The following is a 9,928-nucleotide window of genomic DNA, read 5'->3' on the forward strand; positions in this document are numbered from 1 at the left end:
AGATGGAGAAAGAACTGAAAACTCCCACCTTGAGCGGGAGCTACCAAATGTACGGCCGCTCACACCATGGCCGCCACCGAAGTCCTGCTTTTAACTTCTTTAGTTAATGATGGGCTCTACGTCTGGAACTTTTCCTTCTCATTAGAATGTGTCTAGATATTCTGAAACATCCCTTCAAATGTCTGTTACTGAACCGCTATTGATCTATTCCTTAAGCATATTTGCCAGTTCACTTTAGCTAGATATGCTTTCATGCCCTCATAATTATCCTTATTTAAGTTTAAAATACCAGTATTGGATGTACTCTTCATATTTTGATCACTGCTACCTATAGTGCCTTCACTATGAGTTTATCAATTAATCCTATCTCATTGCTCAATAACAGGTCTAGTGTAGCCTGCTCCCTGGTTGGTTCCAGAATGTTCTAAGAATCTATCCCATAAATATTCTATGAACTCCTGATTTATGTTACCTTTGCCCATCTGATTTTCCCAATCTATATGTAAATTAAAACCCCCCATGATTGTCGCTATACTTTCTGACAAGCTCCCATTATTTTTTCTTTTTTACTCTGTACTATCAAGTATTTACAATTAAGGGGCCTGTCCACCATTCCTAAAGGTTACTTATTGCCTTTATCATTTAGTTTCTTACCGTCTCGGGCCAAGCAGTTGTCATACCAAGTTGTGATGCAGCCAGATAGGATGCTTTCTATGGTGCATCTGTAAAAATTGGTAAGGGTCAATGTGGACATGCCAAGTTTCCTGAGGAAGTATAGGCGCTATTGTGCTTTCTTGGTCATAGTGTCGACATGAGTGGACCAGGACAGATTGTTGATGATGAGTACACCTAGAAATTTGAAGCTGTCAACCATCTCCACCTCGACACCATTGATGCAGGCAGGGGTGTGTACGACACTTTGCTTCGTGAAGTCTATGACCAGCTCCTTAGTTTTGCTGATATTGAGGGAGAGATTGTTGTCATTACACCATGCCACTAGGTTCTCTATCTCCCTACTGTATTCTGACTCATCGTTGTTTGAGATCGACCCACTACGGTCGTGTCATCAGCAAACTTGTAGATGGAGTTGGAGCCAAATTTTGCCACAGTCGTATGTGTATAGGGAGTATAGTAGGGGCTAAGTGCGCAGCCTTGTGGGGCCCCAGTATTCAGGACTATCATGGAAGAGGTGTCATTGTTTATCCTTACTAATTGTGGTCTATGGATCAGGAAATCGAGGGTCCAGTTGCAGAGGGTGGAGCCAAGTCCTAGGTTTTGGGATTTGGATATGAGCTTGGCTGGGATTATGGTGCTGAAGGCGGAGCTGAAGTCAATGCATAGGAGTCTGATGTAGGAGTCCTTGTTGTTGAGATGCTCCAGGGATGAGTGTTGGGCCAGGGAGATAGCATCTTCTGTGGATCGGTTGTGGCGGTATGCAAATTGCAGTGGATCAAAGTATTCTGGAAGTATGGAGTTGTTATGTCTCATGACCAACCTCTTGAAGCACTTCATAATGATAGATATCAAGGCCACTGGATGGGAGTCATTCAGGCATGTTGCCTGGGGTTCTTCTTTGGCACTGGTATGATGGTGGTCTTCTTGAAGCAGGTGGGAATTTCGGAACGGAGTAGGGAGAGGTTGGAGATGACCACGATCACACCCGCCAGTTGGCCTGTGCAGGATCTGAGTGCAAGACCAGGGTCTCTGTAAGGACCCGTTGATTTTTGTGGGTTCACTTTCAAGAAGGCCGATCTGACTTCTGAGGATGTGACAGTAGGTATGGGTGTGTCTGAGGCTGCTGAGGCAGTTGACAACAGTTTGTTGGCTTCCTGCTCGAAACAAGCCTAGAATGCATTGAGTTCATTGGGGAAGTGTGCGCTTTTGCTGGAGATTCTACTCGGCTTTGCCTTGAAGCCCGTTATGTTCTTTAAGCCTTGCCAGAACTGACAAGAATCTGTGCCATTTGTCTATGACTCTAGCTTAGTCTGATATTGTCTCTTGGTGTCCCTAATGGCTTTGAAGAGATCATACCTAGATTTCTTGAATAGGTCAGGGTCACCTGTCTTGAACGTCTTAAATTTGGACTTCAGTAGGGAATGGACCTCCGGTTAAACCATGGTTTCTTGCTGCGAACTACCTTCTTTGGCACGCAATCATCGACACACTTACTGGTGAAGTCTGTGACAGTGGTGGCACACTCGTCTAGGTTGGCCGCTGAGTTCTTGAATATGGACTAGTCCACTGACTCCAAGCAGTCACATAGGAACTCTTATGTTGCCTCGGACCAGCATTGCACGACCTTCTGAACTGGATTCGCCCGCTTAAGTTTCTGCTTATAGACCGGGAGAAGGAGTCTTGTGGTCCAGTCTTGTGGTCGAGGGATAGATCGGTAAGCGCCCTTGATGTTTGTGCAGAAGTGGTCAAGGAAGTTAGGGCCCCTGGTGAGACAGGAGATGTGTTTTGGTATTGCACTCCTGAGGTTGGCCTGGTTGAAGTCACTGGCCACAATGGGCGGCACGGTAGCACAATGGTTAGCATGTTGCTTCACAGTGCCAGGGTCCCAGGTTCGATTCCTGGCTTGGGTCACTGTCTGTGCGGACACTGCACGTTCTTCCCGTGTCTGCGTGGGTTTCCTCCAGGTGCTCCAATTTCCTCCCACTAGACCCAAAAGACGTGTTGTTAGGTCATTTGGACATTCTGAATTCTCCCTCCGTGTACCCGAACAGGCGCCACATTTTCCCAGCATTGGTGCCAATGGCGCACAAAACGGAAACCCACTTCTCCGTCACCAGTCCTTCAGCCACTCAATCATTTCTCTAATATTATTTGCCCTATGGCAATAAGCGCCTGGCTCAAGTAATAATCCAGAAATTATTATCTTTGAGCTTCTGCTTCTTAATTTGGTGCATAGCTCGTCATACTGACTATGCGGAACCTCCTTCGAACCTCCTTGCCTATATCCTTGGTACCCACATGTACCACAACCTCTGGATCTTCCCCCTCCAACTGCAAGTTCCTCTCCAGGTCATAGCGGATATCCCAAACCTCAGCAGCAGGCAGGCAACACAGACGTCTGGACTCTTGCTCCTTGCTGCAGAGAACAGTGCCAATCCGCCTTACAAACTGTCTCCTACTACCACTACATCCTTTTGTGCTCCCCCCACATGAATAGCTTCCTCTACCACAGTGCCATTATCTGTCAGTTCTTCCATCCTGCAGCCCCCACTCTCGTTCAAACAAGCTGAAAGAAACTCAAACCTGACACTTCTATACTCCTGCCCTCTGGGTGTCCTTACCTGCCTCAGTTGCTGTCAAAGTATCCAGGTAACTCTCTACCTCCCTGATGTGTCGCAGTGTCCGCAGTTCAGCCTCGAGCTCAATGCCTCTGAGCCGAGGCTCATTCAGCTGCAGACACTTATTGCAGATGGGTTTGCCCTGGATAACCCTGGTTTTAGAAGAATGGAATGTGAGAAAGTGGAATTGAAGTTCAGTCTTGATCTCATAGAACGGCGGAACAGATTGAGGGGCTGAGTGGACTCCTTCTGCTCCTATTAATTTTCGGGATTGACCTATCCCTACCATTCACAAAAACAATTTGGAAGGGTTATATTTTCACAGAGTGATTTGTTGGTAAGTTATTTTTCTTTCATTTGGTTAGGTTCCTGGACACTCGCCAAATGCCTGCAATTGAAATGTTAATCTCTTTTTCTTCTTCATGTGTGGGTGGACTGCTGAGCTTTTGCAGCATTATCTGTTTTTATTCTGCACTTCCTAAAGCAGCTTCTGCAATAGAAACCACGATTAGAGCTTAATCAATTGCAGCAGAAACGAATGTGCATTTTCTCCAACATTTGGATTGCAAGTTGTTTTTGGAGAAGTGCTTCAGGACATGGAAGCGACAACATTAAATGCTGCATCCAAATAATTGGGGTGTTGCAGCCAAAGGGTTATAGTTCTGGAACCTACTGAGGCAGGAGGTTAACCGGCTCACTTTCACCTTTCCAAGTGCTAATGTGTAATCTCAAGAATCTAAATTCATTAGTTTATTGCTTCAGCAGAATACATCTGATATTGGAAGAACTTTGAACAGTTTTAAACCACCAATTATAAATATGAGATTGAAGCACATGCCCCTGATAGATTGCTAAATGTTCTTGTTGGGTTTAGATTACCTTGGCCATGGCAGCAGTAGAATTATAGAATCCCTACAGTGCAGAGTGAGGCCATTCAGCCCATTGAATCTGCATGACCCTCCAAAAGACCCCTCTACCCAGGTCCACTCTCTCACCTACCCCACCCTATCCCCATAACCCCACCTAACCTGCACATCCCTGGACATTAGGAGGCAATTTAGCACGGTCAATCCACCTAATCTGCACATCTTTGGCAGATCATGACAATTCATTGAACCAAGGAGGAAATTAAGCAGTGTTCCACTTCTGCTCATTGTTTCAGTGATCCAAAATGTTACTAATTTTTGGAGTACGAAGTGCTTCCTGAATGGATTAACTCTAAAATTCTGATTACGTTCGCTTGCTTTTGTTTTGCCCGCCAGAGAAAATAGTTTCTCGGCAGCTACCTTATCAAATCCTTTGTACGTTTTAAGTACAAAGTGACTATTGAGCAGCAGCTCAATAACTAGAACATAAAAAGGTAGAAGTCAATCCAACTCAGCATTTATCCCCTGAGCTGATAATGCAATGCTTCACCAATTAGTGCCTGATCTGGGAATGTTTGTTGATAATTGTCGAGTAATTGAAATGTAACACGTTTTCATTCCCCAAGGCAGACAACCATAACCTTCATAAGCACAAAAATTGGAACAAAAGTCAAGCGGTCTCACTTATCCAATTTCCTTCTTAAAAAGGGTCTTGTTAATTTAATCTTCTGAGTGCTTCCTATCACTACTGTCGTGGTTTAGATATTCCAGATCCGAAGGGACTATTTTACTAATCTATATCAGGTTAAGACACCAAAAGAGGGAAATCTGTTTCTCTGTTAAGACTCAGAATAGCTCTCACGAGGGGAGGTTACTTTTCTGTGTCTCAAACAGTTAAACAGGATTTCAGTTACTTTCTAGTGGAAGAAGTTTAGATACATCACTCATAACTAAAACCCCTTCCCTTTGTCGGTCATGGATCCTTGTCATTTAAGACTTCCTAAATGAGTGTCTAGGATCTAATACATATTGAGAGTAAGACTACACAGTTTAATTTCTAATAATAGTATTTTTATTATAATATACTCTCAATTGATACAAACAGAATTTCAGAGTTAAAAATATAAATTGATTAACAGTCCTTTGTTACCTGTTAAAAATATAAATCCACTGCTACGAGTGGGGAATCTCTATTAACCATTGTATAAAAGGTTGGCCAGTAAGGCAACAACTGGAACAGGAGCCGGGTAGGGGTCTACCGGGCAGCGTATATATTGTAAATAAAACTATGTCTCTTTATTTTACTCAGTATCGACTTCCCATGTCCTTATTAAACTGGCGACAAGGAGTAAACTGGCTTACAAGCACTGTCCTGCAACTGGTACAATGTTTTCATCATGAACTGGCTCCCACATATTCAGGCCTCATGAGACCATCTGCAGCTCAGGCCTCAAATGCAAACTTCACTTGAGTACTCAGGAGAGCTATTTTGCTGAAGGTGCAACATGCTACTTCACCTTGTGGAGCACAGGAGCACATTGACCCCAGTTCCGTTTATGGACCACAGCTGCTTACCTCCTCTGTGATCTCTGACCAGGTCCCCTTGGTTAGAATGCAGGAGGGGCTCTTGCTGCCATGGCTGACAGGAGCTCCCGTCGATCCCGGAAGGCCTGGTGGAGAACCTGCAGAGTTATTGCTCAACCGCGGTTCTCAGCGCTGAGACATATTTGTCCACTTTTGTATGGGGTGACAGCAGGTGATCAGCATCAACAGTTGGGGAGGGGGTGGCAGCAGCTACATGGATCCAAGGATGACAGACGGAGAGGGTGTAGCAGTTCAAGTTCAAAATCCTCCTTTCAGACAGGCAGAATGATGCTGCTGGCTTAGTGAGGGTGGATGCCATTTAGGTGCTGTTTCAAATTGACGTCCAGACCTTTGACCCTGTGAGGTGACAGCAGGGTTAGTGAATTTCTGCTTGTCACGATGCACAATTGACAGGGCCTCTCGACAATGAATATCCAATAGGCGTTTGTGGGTGGGCAGTCGCCTGCCTCCAAGTGGACATGCAAAGCATTCTGGTCCTGCCGTTGGGACACTCGACACTTCCAGAAAATTCCGCCCTTGGATTTCAGAAATCAGCAGCACAAATGCCCAACTGATTCAACTATTCCTCCTCCTTCTGCTGTTACTACAACTGTAGGATTTTCGAGGCCTGCCCATGCTTTGCTCCCAAAAGCACATAGCCGACATATGTGTGTAAGTTTCAACATCTCCATGTGTCAGGAATGTGATTTGGAGACATGCGCGCATCATGCCACACCCAGAACTGTTTTCACCAACTAGTGGACGGCAGAACAAATTTGGGGGAAACTAATTAGGAAATCCATTTTGTTCATAGTGGCAGCAATTGCCCATACATCTAGAAAGATGTAGAGCAGAGTAAGAATACAAAAGGTTAACACCGTAGTTCTAGTAAAACTGCGGCAACATGTCTTTTACAGAATTCTGAACAATAGGTTCTGCAAAGACAAATTAAACATGATTGATTACGGGGGCCATTGTAGCTTAGACCATGACTCTCTCTGCGTTTTCTTTCCTGCTGACAGATTGCAGGGTGGGGTGGGGGAGGGTGGGGAGGGGCTGGCTTTTGTTTCATAAAGGACCACAGCAAACATCAGCTGGAGACTTTCTTAATCCAGTAGCGAATCCTTCACAACAAACTTGCAGATGACAAATGCAGGCAGCGTGTGAAGCTTGGTTGAAGATAAGCGGCACATTTAGTATCTTAGCCACTGAAGAGTTTAATGGGCTTTATATATCAGCTGGAAGCAGGCTTGTAGCTGTGTGTAAATATGTTTGCTTGCAATGTCCCTAAATGGAACAGCAACATCCAAAGGAAACCAAGCATAGGCAGAAGCAAGATAGTGGACCTCATATAGAATCATAGAATTTAAAGTACAGAAGGAGGCCATTCGGCACATCGAGTCTGCACCGGCCCTTACAAAGAGCACCTAACTGAAGCGCACGTATCTACCCTATCCCCGTAATCCAGTAACCCCACTTAACATTTTCTGGACACTAAGGGCAATTTAGCAATCCACCTAACCCGCACATCTTTGGACTGTGAGAAGAAACTGGAGCACCCGGAAGAAACCCACACAGACACTGGGAGAATGTGCAAACCCTGCACTGTCAGTGACCCAGCTAGGAATCAAACCTGGGACCCTGGAACTGTGAAGCAACTGTACTAACCATTATGCTACCGTGCTGCCCCACATGTCCCTTCACATGTCCTTAGTGTTAGCTGCTTATTTTTGTTGGCTATTAACCTACTCCCCGGGAAGAGACGCTGGAAAACTACAACCTTGGTGGCCTTTGACAGAACTTACATGGAGTTACTTTCACTGTGTTGTTGTGGCACATTTGCTGTTAACTTCATACCTGCAAGATGAAGGAAGCATATGATCTCCATAAGAACAGAACTTGAAAAAGGGCAGATTGCAAGATAATTGGTTCAACTTTACAAACTCGGGTGGACCTTTCATGTGCGCACTGGTTCTTTGCTAGAACAATCAAAATAAGTCCTACGTTCTCCTTTGGCCTTGAGTCTTCATGTGCTTCAAACGTGTAATTGTCTCTTAAAACATGTAATGGTGCCTGTTCTCTCTGGTGATCATTCCATACAATACAACCCTCTGTAATGAAGATATTTGTCAAAACCTCTCTCTCCTTTTGGTATGAATTTCAAATTGATGACTCTTTGTTACCAAATCCACAACCACTAGAAATAATCTTTCCCTTTAGCTCGATCAAAACTTGACATAATAATAAAATCCCTAATTACATCTCTGTGCTCCAGCGGAAAGAGCTGAAATGTCCTATTTCTTCTCATAACTATAATTTCCCATCTCTAGTGAATCCATATACCGTACACCCTCTATAACTTCACTGCAATGGATATGAAGCTATAATAGTGACCCAATTAATATTTTATATAAATTAATCATTACATTTTTACGCTTGTGGTCAATACTTTGCTTTATAAAATTCATATTTTATTGGCATATTTAATGGCTTTACTTGTCAGCATTAGCACCTTGCAAGAAGTTATGCATTTGAACACCTAGGTTCCTCTATTTATCCACTACCTTCGGTGTCTTTCCATTGTGTACAATAATTCCTTGTTTCTTTCTTTCAAAGTGTATTACCTCACACTCAACGACATTGAATTGTGGTCAGGATTTCCCCCTCCCCCCACTCCTCCGTGGTGTGTTTTCTGGTGGCGGAGGCAGCTCATCATTGGCGCTGGGGGGGGGGGGGGGATTTCCGATCCTGCCGAAGTCGATGGCCATTTGCGTTGCTTGCCGGACACGTTGCCAGGGACAACCCCTCAGGGGTCACCTTCGGCAGAACCGGAAGATTCCGCCAGCAGTAAATGCCAGAGAGTCCGGGCCTGTATCTTCCACCTGTCTGCTCGTTCCACTATTTTGTATGTTCCAGAAGTATTTTAGAGTGTTCCTCACTGTTCAATTGAACACAGTTGGAATAGTGGCACGAAGGCCCTAAAATTAACCTTGGTATTCCCGAACAAGAGAGAAAGAGAACAACAGCTGCTGTGGAGAGAGCAGTTCAGGATTCCCGAGCCCTTCCCACCATCAGGATCTTCCGGTACTGTCAAGGCAGGTTCACTGGCGATGGGGTGTGTGAGCCACGTAAAACACAATAGAATATGGCGGGAGTTAACAGTTCAAGTTCGATATGGACTCAAAATGTTAGCTCTGGTTTCCTCTGCACAGATGCTGCCAGGCCTGCTGTGTTTTTCCAGAATTTTCCGTTTTATTTCAGGGGCGGGATTCTCTTGGTCTCCCAACCGCCTCTTTCCCGGCAGCGGGAGGCAGTGCGCCGTTCGCTGGTGGTGGGATGCTCTGTTCCTGTCGCTGTCAATGGGAATTCCTATGGAAGCCACCCCCAAGTTGCAGGGAAACCCACGGCCGGCGGGACCAGAGAATTCTGCTGCCAACGACCAGCCAGAGAATTCCGGCCTATGTTTCCTATGTTAGTTTTTAATATATTAATGAGGGTTATTTGTCTATTTTTACTTTGCTGTACATAGCCGGGCCTACTTGGGGGCGAATGTGATAAACCCAATAAAAATATGGGTGTAAAACAACATGTTATGCTCACGTTTACCTCCCTCCTTCATAATGAATATGTGCCACTGATGATGGGAGCATTGTGTGACTGCTGCCAACAGAACAGTGACATTATCAATATGACACATGAGAGGGAGCTCACAGCTCTGCACCTGTCCACTTTCATATTTCTTTTTAAAATTTAGAGTACCCACTTCATTTTTAATTTTTCGTCCACTTAAGGGGCAATTTAGCGTGGCCAATCCCCCTAGCTTGCACATCTTTGGGTTGTGGGGGTGAAACCCACACAAACACGGGGAGAATGTGCAAACTCCTCACAGATTGTGACCCAGAGCCTGGATCGAACCTGGGACCTCGGGGGCGTGAGGCAGCAGGGCTAACCCACTGCGCCACCGTGCTGCCTCTGTCCACTTTCTGATGGGTGAAACTAAAGCAGTCTTAAGTCACCATCAGGCAAATCAAATGCTGAATTCAAATGCAGCCTTTGGGGAACCAGAGTATTAATTAGCCACCAAAATATCGCGCAGTTATTTATTTATTAACTTTAGTAGATTTTTAAAAATCATTGTAAACACATGGGAAAGGTTGTTTGTCTCTTGACCTCTTCATAGAAGAG

This window comes from Scyliorhinus canicula, chromosome 16 (genome assembly GCF_902713615.1).
Source record: "Scyliorhinus canicula chromosome 16, sScyCan1.1, whole genome shotgun sequence".
Lineage (NCBI taxonomy): Eukaryota > Metazoa > Chordata > Chondrichthyes > Carcharhiniformes > Scyliorhinidae > Scyliorhinus > Scyliorhinus canicula.